General features: G+C 40.8%; 7 non-coding genes across 7 annotated transcripts; all 7 read left to right on the forward strand.

Moving 5' to 3' along the window:
* LOC133537646 (U8 small nucleolar RNA) lies at window positions 1-133 on the forward strand. Its single transcript, XR_009802767.1, has one exon. It is a non-coding gene; the product is annotated as a U8 small nucleolar RNA (small nucleolar RNA).
* Window positions 134-654: 521 nt separating this feature from the next.
* LOC133537634 (U2 spliceosomal RNA) lies at window positions 655-845 on the forward strand. Its single transcript, XR_009802755.1, has one exon. It is a non-coding gene; the product is annotated as a U2 spliceosomal RNA (small nuclear RNA).
* Window positions 846-2,725: 1,880 nt separating this feature from the next.
* On the forward strand, window positions 2,726-2,889 carry LOC133537674 (U1 spliceosomal RNA). The gene has a single exon (XR_009802792.1). It is a non-coding gene; the product is annotated as a U1 spliceosomal RNA (small nuclear RNA).
* A 5,142-nt stretch (window positions 2,890-8,031) lies between these two features.
* LOC133537675 (U1 spliceosomal RNA) lies at window positions 8,032-8,195 on the forward strand. The gene has a single exon (XR_009802793.1). It is a non-coding gene; the product is annotated as a U1 spliceosomal RNA (small nuclear RNA).
* An 871-nt stretch (window positions 8,196-9,066) lies between these two features.
* Window positions 9,067-9,199, forward strand: LOC133537647 (U8 small nucleolar RNA). Its single transcript, XR_009802768.1, has one exon. It is a non-coding gene; the product is annotated as a U8 small nucleolar RNA (small nucleolar RNA).
* A 521-nt stretch (window positions 9,200-9,720) lies between these two features.
* LOC133537635 (U2 spliceosomal RNA) lies at window positions 9,721-9,911 on the forward strand. Its single transcript, XR_009802756.1, has one exon. It is a non-coding gene; the product is annotated as a U2 spliceosomal RNA (small nuclear RNA).
* Window positions 9,912-11,774: 1,863 nt separating this feature from the next.
* On the forward strand, window positions 11,775-11,938 carry LOC133537676 (U1 spliceosomal RNA). The gene has a single exon (XR_009802794.1). It is a non-coding gene; the product is annotated as a U1 spliceosomal RNA (small nuclear RNA).
* The last annotated feature ends 2,611 nt before the right edge of the window (window positions 11,939-14,549 follow it).

Here is a 14,549-nt window from a genome sequence, read left to right on the forward strand (position 1 = left end):
ATTTCAGTGAGGTACATCCTTACCTGTTACTCCAGCAATGGAGTCACAGAACATGATGAATGGAGAATCATGAGATATGATTAATGTCTCTTGTTTGCAGAGAACAGCAACACTTTGCAAAACTCATTCTGACCTTATCAAGTTTACAGAGTTTATTAATATACACGGGTTAAAAAATTATATTGTTTTATAAATGATTGTCTGAAGTGGTTGTGTGTCATTTCATTTCGCTCTAGATGTTATTCAAGTCCTCCTTATTCTGCACAACAAACAAACAACTAAACAGAAAAGTTAAAGACAAGATCGCAATGATCATTAACTGAAGTAAACATTTTCAAATAACATGCAAATGTAAACAAAAACAAACAATTTACAATACTTCATTATCCACATGTTATTAAAACATCATTATGTCAACTTAAGACCACTTCTGATTAACTTTTGTCACAGTAAATCAACCATGAGGAGCAGGAGTGATCAAACACTTCCAGTCATTAAAAGTATTTTATAGCCTTCAAAACAATGCAGTCATTCAAAAAGTGCATGGTTGTTGTTTGGTGTGTTGATATGTGACGTGGTGGCTAATAAATGTGTTGCCTTTACTTTAGCTTGTTGTGTCTGGAATGACATCCTCCCTTCTGACAATTTAGTGGCACTGCTTCTCAGTCTCTTGGCCAAGATCAACGTTAGTGTCTGTTCTCATCAGTGTAGTATCTGATGCATCCTCTATGTGGGGTCTAAATAATAAATTGATTATTGGAACAGGGAAATTACTTAAGGGTATGCTTCATCTACTCCATGCATTGACCTGATATTGCAGTACCCCCAGGAACAGTGCACCTCCTCTCTAGTCAAAATTCTTTAAATTGTTGTTCTTTACTACTGAAATGCAGATAATCAGACTCTGTACTTTGAATTCCACAGCATAATCATGGAAGGCTTAGACTGAGGTAAAATGGTCATCATTGTGCGCATGTACATTATGCATGACACAACTACCACTACAATGATGTGGGTACTTACAGGTACGTTTGTAGATCCATTTTCTTTCCTCTTCCATGTGATCTTGTTGCCCCACTCTCCTTCATCACATTATCTTCTTCTGCATTAATGTCGTTCTTCCCATATTTTTCTGTACTCTCATAACTTTGCAGTTTCGTTTTAAACTCGCCAAACGTTACAGTGTCATTTGTCTGGGTAATGTGCACGGCGAATGGCTTATATGAGTCAGGCAGCCCCTTTACTACCATGGCTATCTGAAGCCCATCACTTATCTGTTCGTCTGCTCTTCTTAATGACGTGAAAATAGTCCCTGCTCTAATAATATAGTCAATAACTGTTTCATTGCCAGTCTTGTGGAGCGAGGAAAGTTCACAATACAAACTTACAACGTGGGGTTTGTCCTTTCCCGCGTGATGCTCGCAAAGAATCTCTAGTGCTGCTCTTCCATCACGTTTCGCGTCCCTCATTTTCAACAACAAACTCTTATTGTCTAGACACTGCAGCAGCTCCGCAAATGCCTACCCGTTCTTTGCCTCATCTTCCGCGAGAGCTTTTTCGTCTTCCTCATCTATGTGCGGGTAACCCAGGATAACTTCTCTGAGACCACGTAACTCCATGTGTGCGAGGAACCTCGTTTCCCAGAGTTCGGAACTGTTGTCGTCGCCGTCGAATAAAAGTCTAAACCACCTTTGGCCTGAATGATTGGGCCCATAACTTGTAGCATTACTCTTTTCTGCAGCAGACCAATCGTTATAACAGTCACCAATGTGGTTAGCTAGCACTTTATAGTCACATGAGGAAACAAACAAACTGCGATTATTTCTTTGGTCCAGGAACTTACTGCACCGTTTATTTTGCGCATGGTCACAAAAACCATTTCAGTGCACGCAGGCACATGACGTCACTGCGTAAGATATTCAACATGGCTTTGCTATTTAAATTTTTCAATGTGCTTAACAATAACGTCAATAGGCCATGAACGTCAGCAAAGTTTTCCTCTGTCAAAATGACAATGCCACAACAAGTTCACTGACCTTTACCATGAACTGATTAATTTATAAAAGTTGAAAAACGTATTCGGGTGTTACCATTTAGTGGGTGTTACCATTTAGTGGTCAATTGTACGGAATATGTACTGAACTGTGCAATCTACTAATAAAAGTTTCAATCAATCAATCAAACCTCCTTGACTAACATAGTCTGTCCATAAACAGTGCAGTGTGCAGTACTCACCACAGGATGGCAGTAGTGTTAGCATGTGATCCTGTCCAAACAAAGAAACAGGAAGTTGCAGTAGAAGGGGGAAGGTAGAATTCCTAGTTGAGTCGTTCAGTTGATGAAACAACACAGGTTAGTTTTCAAAAATAACAACCGTATTAATTCCCATAAACTTTTGTGTCATTTTAAAGATTCTAATAACTGTACTGTCACACCAGCACACACGGATAAGTGTGTCTGTATTAGTAAACCGGAAGTGGTTGTGAAGGGGGGCAGGGACTCTTCCCGGTTGAGCTGAGGCGTGCATGATGGGAACACATAGTTGTGTTCAAATGTGTAATATAAATAGTAATAATATAGTAATGGTCAGACAGTGTTGTGTAGTAGACTCTTGTATATGTGCAGGCTTGTTGAGTGTGTGTGTTTACTAGTGTGGACGTGATGATGCCATCACTTAACATGGTGTGTGTGTGAATGACTTGTGTGTGTGAGACATGTACAACTCATACTTACCTGGCAGGGGAGATACCATGATCAAGAAGGTGGTTCACCTAGGGTGAGGCTCAGCCATTGCACTCCGGCTGTGCTGACCCTTACGAATTCCCCAAATGTGGGAATCTCGACTGCATAATTTGTGGTAGTGGGGGACTGCGTTCGCGCTCTCCCCTGATCTTCTGTGTAATGAAAAATGTCTACTTACAATATCTCAAAGTGAGAAAGTTAGTAAATAGTTCTTAATTAATTACACTATGTGCTTTTCATTTTATTTGAATAGTTACTTCTCACAAAGACAGTACTTATGTTAAAGCTGCTGCTATCCAATGGTAACAACTGAGTAGTCTGTAATAGTTTCAGCTAATATCCTCAAATTGTAATCTAAGAAAACTCTCCAACCCTGAAGTTCAGTTTATTAAACCATCACTCTACTATAATTTGAAATAAATAAATCTACCAGAAAATATATGATCAGATCCTTAAACTACTGTTTCTTAAACATTCTTTGACGTAATAAAGATGTGAATATACTAGAAAACAGATTTAGCCCTTTAGCTATTCCCACACCCTAGTCCACCGAGCACCACACTTTAGTCATAGGGGACTTCATCACCCGAAACATAAAGCTTAGCAAACCAGCCACAATAAAGTGTATTCCCAGGGCCAGAGCACCTGAGATCGAAGCTAATCTTAGGGAGCTGACTCGCAACAGGCCTAGTAAACACGTACGACAGGCTAATCGCACCAGTAGTTATGCGAACATGGTTATACACGTTGGCTCCAATGACACTAGCATGAGACAGTCAGAGATTACAAAGAGAAACGTAGCCATGATTTGTGATCTCACTAGGAAGATGTCCAGGCATCGAGTAATTGTCTCTGGCCCCCGACACTGATGAGAGATATAGCAGATTAGTCTCGCTTAACAAGTGGCTGGCTAGCTCCTGTAGACAACAGGGACTAACATATATTGATAATTGGCACTCCTTCTGGGGAAAACCTGGCTTGCTGATGAGAGACGGCCTTCACCCTAACCGGGAAGGCTCTATCATCTTTACTAGGAACATAGATTTCTCTATAAGTCACATTTGACCAACTGCACTAGAGCAAGCCCAGTCACAGGCAATTACAGAGCCTGCTAGTCTGGCTGAGGAGTCAGTTAAGTTAGAACTAACAAGCGCCAGGCTGGATAATCCCTGCACACATAGCAATTTCCTTAGGATAATACACAACTCACATAATGTATTTTCTGTGAGTTGGACATGCGTTCTACTGCGGCGGCAAATTATGATGCGTGCCCTGCACTCTTCAGCATCTACATGCTGCCACTAGGCGACATCATACGCAAATACGGTGTTAGCTTTCACTGTTATGCTGATGGCACCCAACTCTACATGCCCCTAAAGCTGACCAACACACCGGATTGTAGTCAGATGGAGGCGTGTCTTAATGAAATTAAACAATGGATGTCCGCCAACTTTTTGCAACTCAACACCCAAAAAACGGAAATGCTGATTATCGGTCCTGCTAGACACCGACCTCTATTTAATAATACAACTTTAACATTTGACAACCAAACAATTAAACAAGGCGACTCGATAAAGAATCTGGGTGTTATCTTCAACCCAACTCTTTCCTTTGAGTCACACATTAAAAGCGTTACTAAAACGGCCTTCTTTCTTGAATCTCTCTACCCTGACAGACTCCTCTTGACGTTCGCAAACAGACACTGCAGCTGTAGTAGAGATTCTGTTACTTTTAAAAAGACTGTGTGTGCGTTTCCGGCCTGTCCAATAAACAATGTGTGACTAGATGTCTTGGTTGTTAAATATGTTTTACTGCACTGAAATGAAAATAATAAATAAATAAAAGTGGGAAATAAAAAAAATAGTAATAGCCTACTAAAATCACTCGCGGCATTGGGGCAAGCAGAGCAGAGAGCGAGAGCGTTGTCGCAATACACCGCTTCCCACCTACAGCTTTCTTCTTTGAGGTCTCCATTATTCATTGAACAAATTGCAAAAGATTCAGCAACACAGACGTCCATAATACTGTAGAATTATGCGATGAAAAGAAACGATGCTGGAACAAAATGTCCTCTACAATGCGTGACGTCACGCGCACGCGTCATCATACCGAGACGTTTTAGCTTGATAATTCCGCGCAAAATTTAAAATTGCAATTTAGTAAACTAAACTGGCCGTATTGGCATGTGTTGCAATGTTAATAATCATTGATATATAAACTATCAGACTGCGTGGTCGGTAGTAGTGGGTTTCAGTAGGCCTTTAAAAGACCTGCCGTCAGAGCCAACAAATTGCTGCTGCCAACCTGCTAAGCTAACAAGACAGCTCGAGCTAAAATGCTGGGACTCATGGTGCGTTCCATTTGTACCGGGAAGTCGAAATTTCTGAGTTCCTAGTCATAATTTCAACTGGATAAATAAATAAATGATAAATGGGTTGTACTTGTATAGCGCTTTTCTACCTTCAAGGTACTCAAAGCACTTTGACACTACTTCCACATTTACCCATTCACACACACATTCACACACTGATGGAGGGAGCTGCCATGCAAGGCGCTAACCAGCACCCATCAGGAGCAAGGGTGAAGTGTCTTGCTCAGGACACAACGGATGTGACGAGGTTGGTACTAGGTGGGGATTGAACCAGGGACCCTCGGGTTGCGCACGGCCACTCTACCACTGCGCCACGCCGTCCCTGGAACAATCCTGGAGGTCTAATTTCCGACTCGGAAAGTCTGAATATTCTCACCGCCCTCGAGTTTGTTTCAAAGCTGGCAGCTCTGGATGTAAACAATGTTATACGCTTCTATAATATTTGTCATTAGAACTTCTGATTATTTTTTGTCGCAGTAAATCGACCATGAGGAGCAGGAGTGATCAAACACTTCCAGTCATTAAAAGTATTTTATAGCCTTCAAAACAGTGCAGTCATTCAAAAAGTGCATGGTTGTTGTTTGGTGTGTTGATATGTGACGTGGTGGTAGGGCTGGGCAATATGGCCTTTTTTAGGCCATATATTTCAATACATGATATACGTATATCTTAGGGGTGTAACGGTACGTGTATTTGTATTGAACCGTTTCGGTACAGGGGTTCCGGTTCGGTGCGTAGCAGTACCAAACGAGTTACACACGAACATATGAAGTAGCCGCCTATGCTAAAGTCTTAATAAGCTGCTCCGCTCCGTTCTGCCTCTGTCTGTACACAGCACCCTGCATTGTCCCTCCACACAACCAACCATGTGATTGGTTACATACAAAGCCAATCAGCAATGCGTATTCAGAGCGCATGTCGTCAGCGCTTTAGTGTCGATGTCGAGCAGATAGGTGTTTAGCAGGGGAGCAACGCACTCTCCCCAAAATGTATTCCAAGTCAACTACTTTCTAAACATCACTATGAACCCGTTGACCTTCTAGAAACAAACTTCAGCTCAGCTCACTCGCAGTTGGCTTTAGGTGAAAGCTAGTTAGCTTTTAGCCTAACGTTAGCTCATTTTGCTGTGTTTGCGTGTGTGCGTGTGTGTGTGTGTGTTACGGACAGTGTTGTTTGAGGTGTTTAAGCAGCAAAAAAGGACATTAAATGAAGAGTTTCTGTCTCTGATAGTGTATAAAAATAATTCAAGTGCATCATAAAGCCTACATGAACTCCATGGTTGTCAGGGATGAATTTTTAGCTATAGTTACATGAATCATTAGTAATGTAGCACTGTAACAGCATAGTTTTGAATGGCAGGGTCCATGCTATCACATGTTGATACAAATATAACATTTACATAATAAAAATCAACTACAGGCTTCCCCAATGCTGTAATAAATTAAGCATGATGAGTTGACTTGAAACTGTTTAATGTTGCACTTTATATATGTAGAAGAAAAGTTGTGTCATTTTATTTAATCAAAGCAACAACTTGAAGCGGTTTAATGCGGATTAACGTGGGCAGAATTATTAGAGGGTTCCCAATGTTAAAAGGATCAAGCCATTATTTACAAATATGGTAAATAAATACCAAAAAATGTATATTTTGTTGTTTTCTTACTGTACCGAAAATGAACCGAACCATGACCTCTGAACCGAGGTACTTACCGAACCGAAATTTTAGTGTACCGTTACACCCCTAGTATATCTCGATATTTTGCCTTAGCCTTGAATGAACACTTGATACATATAATCACAGCAGTATGATGATTCTATGTGTCTACATTAAAACATTGTTCTTCATACCGCATTAGTATATGCTCGTTTTAAACTTTCATGCAGAGAGGGAAATCACAACTAAGTCAATTGACCAAAACTGTATTTATCAAACAGTTGTTAAGCAGTGGCACAAACATTCATGTCATTTCCAAAACAGAAAGTGCAAGATTGTCAGAGACATTTTAAAACAAGCTATGAGTGCACTTTTGTGCAAGATGTCACTAAGATGACATATCAAAACAACACTAAATTAAGGTGCACTATTTGTACAGAACGCCACTACAATAGTTTAAGATGAATAAAGTGCACTTTTGTGCATGATTTTGTGGGCATATGGCACCAAATGGAGATGTTGACATGCGGAGTACGCACTCTTCATTCTCTAGCAGGTGACCATTTAAATGATGCTACATCCATCCATCCATTTTCTACCGCTTATTCCCTTTTGGGGTCGTGGGAGGCGCTGGCGCCTATCTCAGCTACAATCGGGCGGAAGGCGGGGTACACCCTGGACAAGTCGCCACCTCATCGCAGGGCCAACACAGATAGACAGACAACATTCACACTCACATTCACACACTAGGGCCATTTTTTTGTGTGTTGCCAATCAACCTATCCCCAGGTGCATGTCTTTGGAAGTGGGAGGAAGCCGGAGTACCCGGAGGGAACCCACGCATTCACGGGGAGAACATGCAAACTCCACACAGAAAGATCCCGAGCCTGGATTTGAACCCAGGACTGCAGGACCTTCGTATTGTGAGGCAGACGCACATATTCACAGTAAATCTTCCGAGGATGTCGTAGTCGTAGTGGTTTGTACAGTCCTTTGAGATATTTGTGATTTAGGGCTATATAAATAAACATTGATTGATAATGCTACTTTTGGTAGCAACGCTTTAGCACCACACTTGACAAATTCTTACTTAATATTTTTGTACAATTGGTCTATATGGTTAAAATGCTTTTGTGCTAAAAAGTTTTTTACGTGAGGGAAAATGAGCTTGTTGAATGTGTGTTTGCTAGTGTGTACGTGATGATGCCATCACTTAACATGGTGTGTGTGTGAATGACTTGTGTGTGTGAGACATGTACAACTCATACTTACCTGGCAGGGGAGATACCATGATCAAGAAGGTGGTTCACCTAGGGTGAGGCTCAGCCATTGCACTCCGGCTGTGCTGACCCTTACGAATTCCCCAAATGTGGGAATCTCGACTGCATAATTTGTGGTAGTGGGGGACTGCGTTCGCGCTCTCCCCTGATATTCTGTTCAATATCAATTTCTTAGGCAACATTATTTTGTCAAGTTTGAAACTTGACACATGTAGTTCATCTAAAGCAATGTGTCTTAATCACAGATACTTAGGTATTATGGTGTTTTGACAAATGCCAAGCTAATGAGGCAACAGCAAGATGACTTATCACATATTTTAGTAAACATAAAAATATATGACTCGCATAAATGTTGGAAACCTGTGATGTCATTATCTGATGGTTAGTTTCATTCTGGAAGGGTTGAACTCAGCAGAGACATCTGCCTGCTTGCCGAACACCGACATGGCCGCTTCTGATGTTATGTCACCTATTGTCTATTATTAAACTAACCAATGCAGTAAGGAACTGCAATTTAAGTCGTTTTTTGGTACATAACTACAAAATAAAGAAATATAAAAAGTATGATCACTCAGTGAGTAATCCAAGACTTAAATGTTCCGATCAAACCAGGAAGTAAAATCCTCCATTTTCTTCTTCCGTGGTACTATATTTCTGCCTCGGTTGTGTGTTTTAATTATTTTTTGAATCAAAATAATACCCCCAAAAATGTATGTTTTGGATATTTTGTTAGGTAATAAATTAATGATCTATAAGGGTTTGGTGAAAAAAGCTCCATCCTTGGGTTCGATAGTGAGTTTCTTGACTATATGACAACATGCGTCATTACTTACAAATTGGTTTGATCCAAAACACGAAATGTGAGCATTTAACTAAAAACTAGCATGTTTGCCTTTTGGTAAATATATGAATGTATGTGAGTTGGTGTAAAAAGGAATGTTACCATGGTAACATGAAACCACGACTTTGTTATCTTTGCCCTGGAATATAAAAAACATTGCTCTGTCAGTTGGGAAATAATTTCAGTGAGGTACATCCTTACCTGTTACTCCAGCAATGGAGTCACAGAACATGATGAATGGAGAATCATGAGATATGATTAATGTCTCTTGTTTGCAGAGAACAGCAACACTTTGCAAAACTCATTCTGACCTTATCAAGTTTACAGAGTTTATTAATATACACGGGTTAAAAAATTATATTGTTTTATAAATGATTGTCTGAAGTGGTTGTGTGTCATTTCATTTCGCTCTAGATGTTATTCAAGTCCTCCTTATTCTGCACAACAAACAAACAACTAAACAGAAAAGTTAAAGACAAGATCGCAATGATCATTAACTGAAGTAAACATTTTCAAATAACATGCAAATGTAAACAAAAACAAACAATTTACAATACTTCATTATCCACATGTTATTAAAACATCATTATGTCAACTTAAGACCACTTCTGATTAACTTTTGTCACAGTAAATCAACCATGAGGAGCAGGAGTGATCAAACACTTCCAGTCATTAAAAGTATTTTATAGCCTTCAAAACAATGCAGTCATTCAAAAAGTGCATGGTTGTTGTTTGGTGTGTTGATATGTGACGTGGTGGCTAATAAATGTGTTGCCTTTACTTTAGCTTGTTGTGTCTGGAATGACATCCTCCCTTCTGACAATTTAGTGGCACTGCTTCTCAGTCTCTTGGCCAAGATCAACGTTAGTGTCTGTTCTCATCAGTGTAGTATCTGATGCATCCTCTATGTGGGGTCTAAATAATAAATTGATTATTGGAACAGGGAAATTACTTAAGGGTATGCTTCATCTACTCCATGCATTGACCTGATATTGCAGTACCCCCAGGAACAGTGCACCTCCTCTCTAGTCAAAATTCTTTAAATTGTTGTTCTTTACTACTGAAATGCAGATAATCAGACTCTGTACTTTGAATTCCACAGCATAATCATGGAAGGCTTAGACTGAGGTAAAATGGTCATCATTGTGCGCATGTACATTATGCATGACACAACTACCACTACAATGATGTGGGTACTTACAGGTACGTTTGTAGATCCATTTTCTTTCCTCTTCCATGTGATCTTGTTGCCCCACTCTCCTTCATCACATTATCTTCTTCTGCATTAATGTCGTTCTTCCCATATTTTTCTGTACTCTCATAACTTTGCAGTTTCGTTTTAAACTCGCCAAACGTTACAGTGTCATTTGTCTGGGTAATGTGCACGGCGAATGGCTTATATGAGTCAGGCAGCCCCTTTACTACCATGGCTATCTGAAGCCCATCACTTATCTGTTCGTCTGCTCTTCTTAATGACGTGAAAATAGTCTCTGCTCTAATAATATAGTCAATAACTGTTTCATTGCCAGTCTTGTGGAGCGAGGAAAGTTCACAATACAAACTTACAACGTGGGGTTTGTCCTTTCCCGCGTGATGCTCGCAAAGAATCTCTAGTGCTGCTCTTCCATCACGTTTCGCGTCCCTCATTTTCAACAACAAACTCTTATTGTCTAGACACTGCAGCAGCTCCGCAAATGCCTACCCGTTCTTTGCCTCATCTTCCGCGAGAGCTTTTTCGTCTTCCTCATCTATGTGCGGGTAACCCAGGATAACTTCTCTGAGACCACGTAACTCCATGTGTGCGAGGAACCTCGTTTCCCAGAGTTCGGAACTGTTGTCGTCGCCGTCGAATAAAAGTCCAAACCACCTTTGGCCTGAATGATTGGGCCCATAACTTGTAGCATTACTCTTTTCTGCAGCAGACCAATCGTTATAACAGTCACCAATGTGGTTAGCTAGCACTTTATAGTCACATGAGGAAACAAACAAACTGCGATTATTTCTTTGGTCCAGGAACTTACTGCACCGTTTATTTTGCGCATGCTCACAAAAACCATTTCAGTGCACGCAGGCACATGACGTCACTGCGTAAGATATTCAACATGGCTTTGCTATTTAAATTTTTCAATGTGCTTAACAATAACGTCACTAGGCCATGAACGTCAGCAAAGTTTTCCTCTGTCAAAATGACAATGCCACAACAAGTTCACTGACCTTTACCATGAACTGATTAATTTATAAAAGTTGAAAAACGTATTCGGGTGTTACCATTTAGTGGTCAATTGTACGGAATATGTACTGAACTGTGCAATCTACTAATAAAAGTTTCAATCAATCAATCAAACCTCCTTGACTAACATAGTCTGTCCATAAACAGTGCAGTGTGCAGTACTCACCACAGGATGGCAGTAGTGTTAGCATGTGATCCTGTCCAAACAAAGAAACAGGAAGTTGCAGTAGAAGGGGGAAGGTAGAATTCCTAGTTGAGTCGTTCAGTTGATGAAACAACACAGGTTAGTTTTCAAAAATAACAACCGTATTAATTCCCATAAACTTTTGTGTCATTTTAAAGATTCTAATAACTGTACTGTCACACCAGCACACACGGACAAGTGTGTCTGTACTAGTAAACCGGAAGTGGTTGTGAAGGGGGGCAGGGACTCTTCCCGGTTGAGCTGAGGCGTGCATGATGGGAACACATAGTTGTGTTCAAATGTGTAATATAAATAGTAATAATATAGTAATGGTCAGACAGTGTTGTGTAGTAGACACTTGTATATGTGCAGGCTTGTTGAGTGTGTGTGTTTACTAGTGTGGACGTGATGATGCCATCACTTAACATGGTGTGTGTGTGAATGACTTGTGTGTGTGAGACATGTACAACTCATACTTACCTGGCAGGGGAGATACCATGATCAAGAAGGTGGTTCACCTAGGGTGAGGCTCAGCCATTGCACTCCGGCTGTGCTGACCCTTACGAATTCCCCAAATGTGGGAATCTCGACTGCATAATTTGTGGTAGTGGGGGACTGCGTTCGCGCTCTCCCCTGATCTTCTGTGTAATGAAAAATGTCTACTTACAATATCTCAAAGTGAGAAAGTTAGTAAATAGTTCTTAATCATTACACTATGTGCTTTTCATTTTATTTGAATAGTTACTTCTCACAAAAACAGTACTTATATGTTAAAGCTGCTGCTATCCAATGGTAACAACTGAGTAGTCTGTAATAGTTTCAGCTAATATCCTCAAATTGTAATCTAAGAAAACTCTCCAACCCTGAAGTTCAGTTTATTAAACCATCACTCTACTATAATTTGAAATAAATAAATCTACCAGAAAATATATGATCAGATCCTTAAACTACTGTTTCTTAAACATTCTTTGACGTAATAAAGATGTGAATATACTAGAAAACAGATTTAGCCCTTTAGCTATTCCCACACCCTAGTCCACCGAGCACCACACTTTAGTCATAGGGGACTTCATCACCCGAAACATAAAGCTTAGCAAACCAGCCACAATAAAGTGTATTCCCAGGGCCAGAGCACCTGAGATCGAAGCTAATCTTAGGGAGCTGACTCGCAACAGGCCTAGTAAACACGTACGACAGGCTAATCGCACCAGTAGTTATGCGAACATGGTTATACACGTTGGCTCCAATGACACTAGCATGAGACAGTCAGAGATTACAAAGAGAAACGTAGCCATGATTTGTGATCTCACTAGGAAGATGTCCAGGCATCGAGTAATTGTCTCTGGCCCCCGACACTGATGAGAGATATAGCAGATTAGTCTCGCTTAACAAGTGGCTGGCTAGCTCCTGTAGACAACAGGGACTAACATATATTGATAATTGGCACTCCTTCTGGGGAAAACCTGGCTTGCTGATGAGAGACGGCCTTCACCCTAACCGGGAAGGCTCTATCATCTTTACTAGGAACATAGATTTCTCTATAAGTCACATTTGACCAACTGCACTAGAGCAAGCCCAGTCACAAGCAATTACAGAGCCTGCTAGTCTGGCTGAGGAGTCAGTTAAGTTAGAACTAACAAGCGCCAGGCTGGATAATCCCTGCACACATAGCAATTTCCTTAGGATAATACACAACTCACATAATGTATTTTCTGTGAGTTGGACATGCGTTCTACTGCGGCGGCAAATTATGATGCGTGCCCTGCACTCTTCAGCATCTACATGCTGCCACTAGGCGACATCATACGCAAATACGGTGTTAGCTTTCACTGTTATGCTGATGGCACCCAACTCTACATGCCCCTAAAGCTGACCAACACACCGGATTGTAGTCAGATGGAGGCGTGTCTTAATGAAATTAAACAATGGATGTCCGCCAACTTTTTGCAACTCAACACCCAAAAAACGGAAATGCTGATTATCGGTCCTGCTAGACACCGACCTCTATTTAATAATACAACTTTAACATTTGACAACCAAACAATTAAACAAGGCGACTCGATAAAGAATCTGGGTGTTATCTTCAACCCAACTCTTTCCTTTGAGTCACACATTAAAAGCGTTACTAAAACGGCCTTCTTTCTTGAATCTCTCTACCCTGACAGACTCCTCTTGACGTTCGCAAACAGACACTGCAGCTGTAGTAGAGATTCTGTTACTTTTAAAAAGACTGTGTGTGCGTTTCCGGCCTGTCCAATAAACAATGTGTGACTAGATGTCTTGGTTGTTAAATATGTTTTACTGCACTGAAATGAAAATAATAAATAAATAAAAGTGGGAAATAAAAAAAATAGTAATAGCCTACTAAAATCACTCGCGGCATTGGGGCAAGCAGAGCAGAGAGCGAGAGCGTTGTCGCAATACACCGCTTCCCACCTACAGCTTTCTTCTTTGAGGTCTCCATTATTCATTGAACAAATTGCAAAAGATTCAGCAACACAGACGTCCATAATACTGTAGAATTATGCGATGAAAAGAAACGATGCTGGAACAAAATGTCCTCTACAATGCGTGACGTCACGCGCACGCGTCATCATACCGAGACGTTTTAGCTTGATAATTCCGCGCAAAATTTAAAATTGCAATTTAGTAAACTAAACTGGCCGTATTGGCATGTGTTGCAATGTTAATAATCATTGATATATAAACTATCAGACTGCGTGGTCGGTAGTAGTGGGTTTCAGTAGGCCTTTAAAAGACCTGCCGTCAGAGCCAACAAATTGCTGCTGCCAACCTGCTAAGCTAACAAAACAGCTCGAGCTAAAATGCTGGGACTCATGGTGCGTTCCATTTGTACCGGGAAGTCGAAATTTCTGAGTTCCTAGTCATAATTTCAACTGGATAAATAAATAAATGATAAATGGGTTGTACTTGTATAGCGCTTTTCTACCTTCAAGGTACTCAAAGCACTTTGACACTACTTCCACATTTACCCATTCACACACACATTCACACACTGATGGAGGGAGCTGCCATGCAAGGCGCTAACCAGCACCCATCAGGAGCAAGGGTGAAGTGTCTTGCTCAGGACACAACGGATGTGACGAGGTTGGTACTAGGTGGGGATTGAACCAGGGACCCTCGGGTTGCGCACGGCCACTCTACCACTGCGCCACGCCGTCCCTGGAACAATCCTGGAGGTCTAATTTCCGACTCGGAAAGTCTGAATATTCTCACCGCCCTCGAG

This window comes from Nerophis ophidion, linkage group LG18, assembly GCF_033978795.1.
Source record: "Nerophis ophidion isolate RoL-2023_Sa linkage group LG18, RoL_Noph_v1.0, whole genome shotgun sequence".
Taxonomy (NCBI): Eukaryota; Metazoa; Chordata; class Actinopteri; order Syngnathiformes; family Syngnathidae; genus Nerophis; species Nerophis ophidion.